This window comes from Callionymus lyra, chromosome 9 (assembly GCF_982586985.1).
Source record: "Callionymus lyra chromosome 9, fCalLyr1.hap1.1, whole genome shotgun sequence".
NCBI classification, from domain to species: Eukaryota; Metazoa; Chordata; class Actinopteri; order Syngnathiformes; family Callionymidae; genus Callionymus; species Callionymus lyra.
Window position 1 is genome coordinate 6,149,109 of NC_141826.1, and position 12,398 is coordinate 6,161,506.

Genomic DNA, 12,398 nt, shown 5'->3' on the forward strand with positions numbered 1-12,398 from the left:
CCACTAAGAGGGTGTAATAAAGATAAATGTGCAATGCCATGCAGAAAACGGACACAAGGTGGCAGCACTTGCGGGCGACGGTATTCATGGCAATACTTCGCACAAGTGAAACCCAAGAGACTTGGTTCATGAGCACTTGTGGTCCGGTGTCGTTCATGTCCATTGTAATTCCAGGTTGGTTAAGAACTCTTTCTTTAATTCCTCTTACTTTAAACTGTTTATAAGGATTTTTGATATGACAGTTATGTGTGTGAACATAGAAAGTGCTGCGGTTCATGATCGTGGCGATTACTAAAATGGCGTCCGTGGCCGTAGTTAAATGCTTCTGTGTGTATTTTTCTTTTGACTCCTTGACTTTTGTGCGGTAATATTTAATATGTTAAAATAGTCGTGTGTGTGTGGTGTGTGAGTCTGAATTGTGCATTTGTGTGCTATGAAGTTCAGACCAGTTATAGGAGCCGCCCTGGTTGAAAGCACGCGCAGAAATAAATATGTTATACCGTTTTGGCGAGTTAAACTGCAAAAGAGATTCATTTTGTTTTATTAAGTGTTCACTTATGGCATCTACTGTACATAATGTACGATTATTATTCTTGATGAAAGAATGAAGGGTGTATGTTGGAAGTGAAGGAATGATTGATAACAAGAAAATGATTAATGATTAAAAGACATGGTTTGTTTTCAAAGGAAAATTGTAAAATTGACATTTATGTAAATGTACTTTGAAAGTGGTTTTTAAACCATTGCTAATGCAAAAGAAAAAGAACAAAGGAAGAGTCACGATTGCAGTTTAATGAAAATATGTGAATAAAGATAATCCAAGAGACTTGGTTCATGAGCACTTGTGGTCCGGTGTCGTTCATGTCCATTGTAATTCCAGGATTATCATATCTGTCAGCGAAGGCCCTGCTGGGACCCGCTACATATTATTAGCTTCTCCAGCACTGAAACTAGTCAATAAATATATATTTTCATACACAATATTTTCTCTTTTTCGGTCAAATAAAAATAAAAAGTGCATTTTAGATGTATTAACTTTTGAATATAATAACTATGATAATAATATTACCCTGAAGGTATAATTTTCAAATCATTCATTTTTGATCCTTGTTTATTTAGATTTACAATATAATGGATAAAAAGCTATGATTTGATTTTTATTTTGTTCATGGAGATAATTAGAGTCTCCAGAACGGGAATTTGAACTAGTGTTGTCTGGGGGTCAAGGTGACCCCGAAGGCCCTAAAACAAATGTGTTTGTGGTATCCCTTGTGTTGTCTCAGGGTCAAGGTGAACAACCTCCACCACTGCATATTTGTTCACTTTTTAAAAGTTATTTTGAAACCGACTACACTGTGGAACATCTTTTCAGTTTTGTCTCGTTTTATTTTCATTTTCTAAAAGGTTGAAAGGAGAAACGACTATGAAGATCTTTTGATTTATTTTTTAAATCAAAGTGAAAAGTCAAGTCAAGGTTAACTTCTTTGAGGGTAGAGGATCTAAACCGAGTCTCAGACGGATAAAAATGCCCCTCAATATAAAAAACGAAATTTGAATGAAAATGAAGTAATAAAATGACATGAAGCTAAAACGAAGATAAATCAAAAATAATAAGGAAAATAAATGCAAAGATATCTTGAAAAAAAAGTTTTTTTATTGACCTTGCATGAAATTAATTAATTGAATTTTTGTTTGACCTGAAACTTTGACTTGGATTTAAATTGTGACCTTTATTCACAATAACACCTGGCAAAGTCATCCAAATGTTGCTGCCCTGGAATGAAGGTGCCGCATGAAAACTAGAAGCATGCTTGTGCAAACAACGAGACAAAAGTGAAGGTGAAAGTACGATGAGTGCGTGGGTGTGTGCACGCAAGGGGTGGGAGGAAAGTGGGAGGAGCCTGTAGCCTCAGAAATCCTCCAACGCTCAGAGGACCAGAGAGTTATTTCCCCGACTGTAACTTCCAGGAGCTCACATCAGCCAAAGGCTGCTTGGAAGAGAATCCTCTCAAAACGAACAAATCTGGTGAGTAGGATGTTTGCGTTAACAATGTGTTTTGAATTTCTGTGTAAATGTAAATGTATTTTAACATAAAATCTGGCTGAGGATAGAAGTTGAAGTTGATAATGTTTGTCAGTTTAGTGCCAATAATTAAATATCAGGCTCTAGATGAGGTTAAAAAATGGCAAATAATGGGTTTTTTTGTTCTTAAAAATGATTGTTCAGCATCTTAAAATATTCAGAAGTGTAAGAAAAAATCATGTATGAATGGAAAAAACCCTTTTGTCATTTAAACGCTGTATTATGGTTTTCCTGCAGAGCAAACGGCTTGAATGAGGCTCCGGTCAAGGTCAGCGGCGTCACACGTGCCACCGATCCCAGAGGGAAGCCCAGCCGGAGGTTGGAGGTTCCCCAAAATATGGCCAGTCAGCAAAGGTCAGAAGGAACGCTCAATATCTAACCACTTATTTGTTTCTCTTCCAGTCGTCTCTTTTGACCAAGACCTGGAGCAATCTCACTTTTACGAGGCAGCACTTCAGCTGGTGGACAAAGAGAAGCTTCTGTTTGGTCAATCAGAGGAAGACAAAAAAGTCCTCAAGCTTGTTTCGGACCAGAAAATCCTGGAGACTCTCGTGATCCAGACCATATAGACTAAGAGTCTCTGAAGGGGGAACAAGAAGCGGCCGTGTTAGTGTCCGCCGTGAAAGCAGTCCAGCTGCAGGAGGAGCAGGACCAACTGGTGGATCAAATGGCCGGGTCGGCGCCATCCTGGAGGCAGAGCAGATGGAGGCAACAACACGACCAAGTGCTCACCAGCCTGGTGGAGGAGCGAATGGAGAACCCGTCGGTCTCAGCAGTCCGGTGAAGCAGAACTGCCTCCAGGCGAAGATCCACAGCATGGGCCTGCAGATGAAGGAGGACCTGCTGACGGTCGTGAAGGTGGTCAAGAGCTGCTAGCCTCCGGAGATGGACATCTGTCAGTTCTATGCCGAGCTGTACCACCAGTAAATGAGCAAAGGCTTGGAGGAGATTGCAGAGTTCGGGCTGGGGGATGAGGACTGCAAGTTCCTGCTGCAATGGGTCACTGACTATTATCCTGGGTAAGTTGCCCGTCCAACTCCCCACCAATGCTATTCCTACCTTGAACTTCCTTCTTTGTTTTTAATTGGAAATTAAAGTGATTTTATATTTATCAATATAATCTTCTTATTCTATAAGACTGTTTAAGAACCCTCTTTTGGCGCCAGAGATCAACTTTGAAGGTCTAGGAAGTCTGCTGCCTGACCACATGGTGGCGTCGCTGCAGGAGCAGTACCTGAGCAAACAACAGGTATATTTACACATTAACTACACAGTAATATAAGCTTGTAAAACATTATTGAAGAATAAGATAAAAAAACAAACATTTTCCAAGCATTGTTATTTTGTTTCAGGTGGCCAAGACAAGAAAAAACATGTAATTTACCATTTGTTTATTATAAATATAAGTTGTATAAATTGACTCCACCCCTTACAATATGACTTAATTTAGTAACTAGTGAATCGTTTCATTGAAGACAACTTTGATGGGCAAGACAAAAGTGATTTTATATTTATCAATATAATCTTCTTATTCTATAAGACTGTTTAAGAACCCTCTTTTGGCGCCAGAGATCAACTTTGAAGGTCTAGGAAGTCTGCTGCCTGACCACATGGTGGCGTCGCTGCAGGAGCAGTACCTGAGCAAACAACAGGTATATTTACACATTAACTACACAGTAATATAAGCTTGTAAAACATTATTGAAGAATAAGATAAAAAAACAAACATTTTCCAAGCATTGTTATTTTGTTTCAGGTGGCCAAGACAAGAAAAAACATGTAATTTACCATTTGTTTATTATAAATATAAGTTGTATAAATTGACTCCACCCCTTACAATATGACTTAATTTAGTAACTAGTGAATCGTTTCATTGAAGACAACTTTGATGGGCAAGACAAAAGTAATTTCCATTCATTATTCATTCATCATCAGGTTTGTCCTGAGAGACAAAACTACACAAAGTTATTGAATTATTTAATACATTTTTAAAAATACTTTCACAGTTAATGAATTGTTTTTTTTACATATAGAGTTTGATATTTTGATTCCAATAATTAAAAAATCTGAATTTCCCTATTCCATAAACCAGGGTCACAAAGCGCTTAAACAACAAAACAATACACAGTTAAAATACCTACAAATTAAAAAAGTATTTAAAAAAAAGTTCTTTCTTAAAACCTTTTTTTTTCAAATGTATTTTCTGTTCGATTGTTGTCATTTTGAACAGGCATGGTTGACTGATTTGACAGCATTGCAGTTATATTTTTCTGACACAGGGGGAGCCAACATTTTTTTTTTCAAACTTACGTATTATGACTTTAACAACCTTTGGAACAAATGTTTTTATAGATAAGATGTCTCGGTTGATCTTTAACACTTTTCTATTTATACACCTAAGATTGTAGGATTTAATCATAACTCGTGATTGATAACGTATCAAGCTTTTTTTGGTTTGATCAGGCAGAGATGACGACGTTCATCAGTCAAGTCCTGGCGGAAGCGAGGGAATCGTGGAAAAGCGAGCCGACAAAGAAGGACGGAAGCTTCACCATGTCCTATGACATCATTCAGGTATTTGAAAAAAAAGGATTCTTTTGGCTAAATCTAGTAGCGGTAACGTTTCAAACCATGACTTCATTTTCACACTTCAGCTCATCAACGGAATGCTGACCTCAGCGGGAATGGTCGTGGGTGATAGAGAGAAGGTCCAGTGTATAACTTGAACTGAGCGACTCGCTGTGCAGGTAACGTCTCTCACGTCAAAAGAAAAAAGATTCAAATGAATTAATGTTTTAGTTTCAAGGACTTCCAGGAGGACGTCATGAAGCAAAACAAGTGGAGCAGAAAACCGTTCATCAAAGCCAACCTCGGATGGATTCAACAATTCAGGTGGAGCCTCCGACTTCAGGGTGTGACCGCGAGGTGGTCATGTGACTCAACTGTCATGTGTCTGCAGGGATTTTATTTTGAAGAAGAGCTCCATGATCCTGGACGACGTTCGAGAGAGATGCATGAGCGTCCTGGCCGACATGAAACAATCGGCGCACCAGTTCCTACTGAGCCCGGTCCACCAGGCGCTCAAGGTGAGTGTCAATAACAGACGTACAGGTGATCAAAATAAAAATCCATCACTTGTGTCGCCCCAGCCAAACCACAGAAAGCTTGGAACCCACGATTGGCTGCACTCGTCAACGTTCGACAAGATGATCATCCCCTGAATCTTCTCACCAGGTAATAAAAAAGAGCTAAAAAAAAAAAGGTTTTCACGAGCTAAGACTCATGATCCGTGTCTTCAGGAGTTGATCGGACAGCTGCACCAGGAGGTGACGGTGGAATACGTCAGACGGCTGCTGAAGGGAGACGTGAAGCTGAGGAGTCGGGCTCAGCAGCAGGAGGCCTTCGACAGAGTGACGAGCGACGCCGACACTTTACAACGTTGGTTCAGTGATCAGGTGAGAAACTGTGGTGAAACTATGGACGTAGTTCAGTGACATTAGAATATGTTGAATTTAACCTTAAACTTGTTTTTATTGAAATGTTGTTGTTTAAGCATTTAATTGTTTCTTTTAAATAATTGAATTCAATAATGTGTATATATCGAAAGGTTGATTTTGTGGTTACAATTTTTTGAATACTTTCAAAATTAATTAATTGTTTTTTTACTGTAGAGTTTGATATTTTAATTCCAATAATTCAAAAATACATTTTTTGATTTCTTTTTTTATTTTTAATCGTAGCCTAAACAAAACATAAACATTCATTATATTTATAGTTATTTAAAAGGCTACCAATTGAACTATAATATAAATGACCTTTATATGTTGAGTGTATCCTCTCGTCCTCAGTTATCGCCAGAATCTCGCGGGATTTCATTGTCCCTTTGCTGATGACATTATGATTGATGCCATGAAAACCGATATTGTAAAATGAAACAGGGTGTGTTTGGTTTCATGCAATACATTTTTGTAAGAATTCTGACCCACTCTAGTAGAAGAACTCACATTTCTCCAATCCTTAAAACTCTTCAATGGCTGTCAGTTTCTCAATGGCTGCCAGTTTCTTTCAAGATCAATTTGAAATTTCTGGTTCTTACTTTAAGAGCTATTCATGGTCTAGCCTCGAAAAGCGCTTTACAAATAACACTTACTTACTTACTTACCTTTAAATATACTAATTATTGAAAAAGATTTTTCAATTAAAATAAATTCAACTTTTCAATATAAAAAAAACATTTAATTTAACTTTTCAAAGAGATAATTAAAAGCTTATTAAAACATGTGTGTGCAGGGGTCCAAAGAAAACTGGCTGAAGGAATACCTGGACATGATTGCGGGAGTGTTGAGCCTCCAGGATGTTCCGGCCATACAGATGCAAGTCGTCACACTGGCCTCCTCGTATCCCCACTTTATCAGGACGAGTATAAAGTCCAGACCAAAAGATCGATGCCATTTTAGAATAACCTGTCATTTATCGAATCGTGTCCATTTCTTTCCAGTGAAAAACGCGTGTCCGCTCTACTGAAACTCAAGACAAACATCTCCAGGGAGGACCGACAGACGGTGAAAAGTATTCTGAACGATACGTTAAGAGAAATCAAAGTGTCCCCTACTCATGTTTTCTTCTTTAAAATTATCATTCCAAATTCCAATAAATACTGCAGATTAATCCCTTGAAATTGTAATTAATTTATGTTCTTGCTCATGTGGCCACAATATTTTTAAGGGATGATATTTGAAAATAAAAGTGTATATTTCTTAATATAATATTTGCAAATGTTGTGTATTGTTTACAAGGCAACTTGTACATTGTAAATATTTGAAAATACTTATGTTTTTTCTAAATTAAAAATGTTTGGAATAAAGGGTGGACTTTTTTTTTTTTTAGAAAAGAGAACGGATTGTCTTGCGTTTCATTTTTAAAATCAAGGGACAAGAGAAAGGGACAATTTCTCATATCCTGCAAGTGTTCCTTCAAATTTAATAAGTTTAATAAGTTTTCCTGTTTTTGTAAAATATACTTTATAGGACTATTAGCTTTTTAGGATTCAGTTTATCCGTCAAACAGAGTTTTATTTTGGCGGGACACGACCCGTAAATGGCTCTTTACACAATAAAGGTTGTCGAGCCCTGATGTAGACAACATCATCTGCTGCATTCAAAAAGACTTTTTGATTAAAAATAATTTATATACACTCAACATATGTACAGCAGTTAAAACGGCGGCTTTAGATGATAAGATTCTTCTTCTTTCTCTCCCTCTTGTGTTTCCTTCCCTGCACACAGAGAAACAAAAAGATTAACAAAACACTTACCAAAAGAGAAAGAGAGAAAATAAAGTTATTTACATAATTATTGCCCGCCGACCAGTCTGGGTGTTTCTCGGCGTGGATTCTTCTCTCATCCTTTGCCATCCCATAGTATAAATCCTTGTCTGGAGACGACAACTTCCGCCACTGTAGAAACAGGGAAAACAGGTCGTCAAACAAGAGCTTTTCGGACTTGTTCAAATCTGGCTGTGTTCTAGACACTCACCATGTGCCCCAGGATGGTGTTGGTCTCGGCACTATCTTTCGGCTTCATGGTGTTTTTTACCATCTGCCTGTTCTCCCTCATGAAAACCATGAAGGCATTCGCTGGTCTCTTGACGTACGGTCTGGCCCCACAGCATCTGGTGGAACATCATATCATTGCCATTAGATCTATGTTATGAGTTAAGTGTGCATTTAGATGAATCAAACGTGAGGACTAACGTGGAAGAGCAGGCCTGAGGTGGAGAAGGAGCGCAGCTGGAGGTCGACCTGATGTTCTGATTGTTGCTAGAATGAAAAGGAAAGTTAATTTCAAGACGATATTTAAGACGTGGAGTTGGATATGAACATGTGTGACACTAACAAAAAGACGAGCGGGCTCATGACTTCCACAGCTGGTCGCGGCTGAACCCAGAACCCTGGGGGGACTCCACTGTTGACCCAAGTCAACCCAGCTGGGACTTGATGGTAGTGCCTTAGTGTGTTCTCTGACAGCACTCGTCCAAACGATGGAACCGTCGTGGCTCCACATTGGAAGGGGTGGGTTTCAGGGGCCGTCGTCATCTTGAACTCTGAGGTCAAGTCTTTCTCTAACTGCTCGACATCAACCTCTTCAATGAGTTTGAGCAAGAGCAGATCGTCTTGAGCAGCAGAGTCCAAATCAGGAGCAGACGGAAGGTCCCCGATCATGGACAGGAACGTGGAGTGGACTGTGTCCGACTCCGTGCTGGGATCAGTCCACTCGGACGAGAAGCTGCTCAGATCGATAGTGACGAGGTCCATTGTTGAAATCATCTGTACAACAGATTATTGATCAGATAAAATATGTTTAAACCAAAATTAAAACATAAACCTTAACTGTTGAAACAACACTTTCTAGGAAACGTGTATTATTGTGATGTTACTAACAATGATCTGTGGTAATAAACTGTACAATAATTGTACTACTTGTACAAATAAATACATTTATATTTATAATATCTCTTGCTGTTTTAATTAACATGTCAAAGTAATTAAGTTACTGCCTAATTCAAACGAGTCATTTACATTTAAATTACATTAAAAGTATTTTTTATTGACGTGTGTGTTGAGTGACGTTGGATCAGTTGTGGGATTGTTAGCAAAAATGTGGCTAAAGCAGAACTAAGATGGACTCAATTGGAAAAGGTGATACTTACCGAAGGTCCGATGCGAAATACGGTAAATCCAGGTGGAAATTACCTTTTATATCGCTTCGATAAAGACGCATTAAAGGCCTCGTGTACGTCATCATTGACGCAGGTTCAGGTGTCAGCCAATCAGAAGCGAGCGTTCGTCCACTTGCAGGTGTCATCGCCGGCATGTTTTCGTACATCGGTGAGGACTCGATGTTCCGTGAGTGACCGTTTTTTGTTGTTTATTTGTTTCATTTCTTAAAAGATTTGTTTGTTACCTTCTCTTCGAAGTTTTTGATTCAAGGTTGTACTTGTCACGCGGCTAACACTAAAACTAGCCGTTACACTTGTCAACGTTGACCACGACAACCTTTTTATCCTGTTGAGATCCTTGTGTCGCTACACGGGGAAATAAACATCTCACTATCGTCGATATGGTTTAATAAATCTATCAATTTGGCTTATTATTTTCGAAGCTTATTCGTTTATTTAATCCAACCTCTGTAGCATGACGTTAGCATGTAGCTAAGCTAATGCCGCCTTATTTCACCTAATTTTTCGCCCATGTATCACTCACTACCAGAACCTAGTAGATAAAGATTAGTTAATAAACAGCGATTGTAATTGAATTTTTCATTATTACTCGAAAACAACTTATTTAGGAGTAGTTTTCCGTTTTGTTTTTCAAATGGTGTCCAGCAGGGGGCAGTACCTCGGTGTGACGCCAAAGTCTAAACCCAATTTACTTAATTAAATCTTGTTTTTTATTATATTAATGTTTTTGGTGCTGTTTCTTATTGTTAAATAATGTTTGTTTTTTACTATTATTTAAAGAATAATGTCGCTACTCTCAGTCTGAAACGTGTTATGTCCATAAAGATCATTATTATTAATAATCATTGAGAAGCTCGAAAAGAACATGTGAGGAAAGATCGTATTCGGTAAAAAGTTTTTATGTATCTATTACACATTTTTACATCATTTGGCTGCAGCAAACATAGATTAAAAATGTAAAATTACTTCATTTTCAATTTTAAGTAGAGAAACCAAACAGGAACACAACAAATTAGAACCGATTGAAGATCCAAATGTTTTTTTTCATAAAATAAGAATAACTAAACATGAGGTAAAAGTTGTTTTTGTTGAGAAGAAATGTCTATTTTCTGTTTTGTATTTACTTAATTATCCATTTACCATGAAACCTGAAAATTGAATCTTGTTTTTAATCATATTCCTTTTTTGGTGCTGTTCTGGGTGCTGCTGCTCTCCTGCAGAAGATCCTGGAGGTGGATATAAATCTGCCGGTGGTGAAGGTCGAGCAGATGACCCGCCGCTCCTGATTCCATTTCTGGCGTCAGTCTCACAAGCTTAGTTTGAACGTCAGTCTGAACAGCTAGTAGATGCTTTTCAAGGTTCGTATCATCTTTCACTTCCATCCCTTTGAACTGTTGATCCACAAATGTGTCAATGACTTTTATTTCCTCCTTAGGATCTTCATCATCTGATAGTAGAAATCCTTGTCCTGCGACGACAACTTCCGCCACTGTATAAACAGGAAAACAGGTCGTCAAACAAGCGCCACCGTCGATCCATCTCCCTCCTGTCTGGACCGGATAGTTCTGCCCGACAGTGTTCTCCGACAGCACCGGTGACTCCAGGGCCTCGACTTCATCGAGGAGTTTCATCAACTCCTCAAAGTCAATTTGAGGAGCAGAGTTGGAATCTGACGGAAGATCCCCGAATATTTCCTGGAGCGTTGAGGGTCCACGCCGGAGAGAAACTGCTCGGATTCGGAACAACGAAGTCCATCGTGGAAATCATCCGTGTAATAGTTTGAAAATGTCATTTATAATTCTTTAATAAATACTCTGAGCAGAAACGTGTCTTTACCTTCTTCAGACGTCTGGAGATACAAGGTGTAAAATACTCTGTTGAACCTGAGATGAAGACAGAAAAAGAAATTTAAAATATATTGCCAATGGCTCATAAATTAAAGTGTAAGGTGCTAATTTGACAAGGTTTATATTTAACACTTAATGAACAAACAGTTGAGAGCAGCTAGAAATGCAGTATATGTTGTCAGGTGCATTATTATGGGCTGTTTATGATCCAATCCACTGATAAAAATCTAAATATTATGTGGATTAACACAAAAAACAATGGATAAATATTTATTATTACAGTTCACGTCATTTTGAAAATATATTAGGCTAATAATTCAATCACATGACTTGTTTAATGTTGTTTTTTTATTTTAAAGTAATCAACTTGAATTAATTTTGACACACTTACAGTCTTTATAGTTTATTTCAACCTAATACTGGGGAAATTGACCATTTACAGTAAATAAACACATACAGTGGATCTTTATTGATAAATAAGTACAAATAAGTTTCAGATCAAATATTTTTTAACCAAAATTAAAACATAAACCTTAACTGTTGAAACAACACTTTCTAGGCAACGTGTATTATTGGAATGTTACTAACAATGATATGGGGTAATAGACTGTACAATTATTTTCCTACTTGTACAAATAAATACATTTATATTTATAATATTTCTTGCTGTTTTAGTTAACATGTCAAAGTAATAAAGTTATTGCGTAATTCAAACGATTCATATACATTCAAAATCACATTAAAAGTAGTTTTTATTGACATGTGTGTTGAGTGACGTTGGATCAGTTGTGGGATTTTTTAGCAAAAAAGTGCCTAAAGCAGAACTAAGATGGACTCAATTGGAAAAGGTGATACTTACCGAAGGTCTGATGCATTTTATATCACGTCGACACAATAAAGGCCTCCTTCACACTCCCTTTAGCTAAATAACGGACACACACAGCTTGCTGCTCGGTGTTGCCATCTCTAGCCTCAAATCTGCAGGTGGGGTAGTTTAAAGTAACTTACTACGTCAACCAGGTGTCACCTCTCAGTGTCTACTCTCTGTGACATCTCTCTCTGAAGCCCATCAACTTCCATCTCTCTGCCTCCGCACTCCGCTCCACTTAGTCTGAAGCAACATGAAAACATTACTGTTTATTAACGTACAAATATGTACATAGTTCAAATTTTTTATGGTCTTCAGTTTTCCCATGGAATTATAATAACAGTTTTTTTAGTGATTAAAAGACATGGTTTGTTTGTCTAGACAAAGCGGAACAACAGTTACTGGGAGAGATGAAAGTTGATGAGCAAAAGCGGAGGTGAGTTGACTATCAATGAATGATGTCCCAATGTTTTCCTTCTTTTTTTTGCATCAGTCATTTGATGAGGAATATGAGGAAAAAAGAAAAAACTGTCAGTTTCTTACAGAATGCATTTTGATCAGGTGACTTTTTTGTCACAAGGAAGGATGGGATAACTTTGTAAACAGAGCAGCTTTCGCTGTTATTATAATTCCATGGGAAAACTGAAGACCATAAAAAATGTGAACTATGTACATATTTGTATATTTATAAACAGTAATATTTTCATGTTGCTTCAGACTAAGTGGTAGTGCAGAGGCAGAGAGATGGAAGTTGATGGGCTTCAGGGAGAGATGACACAGAGAGTAGACACTGAGAGGTGACACCTGGTTGAAGTAGTAAGTTACTTTAAACTACGCCACCTGCAGATTTGAGGCTAGAGATG

The 12,398-nt window shown here is 37.8% G+C and overlaps 1 pseudogene; it reads left to right on the forward strand.

The window, feature by feature from the left end:
- Nucleotides 1-1,075: 1,075 nt before the first annotated feature.
- On the forward strand, nt 1,076-6,606 carry LOC148071573 (tumor necrosis factor alpha-induced protein 2-like; annotated as a pseudogene).
- The last annotated feature ends 5,792 nt before the right edge of the window (nt 6,607-12,398 follow it).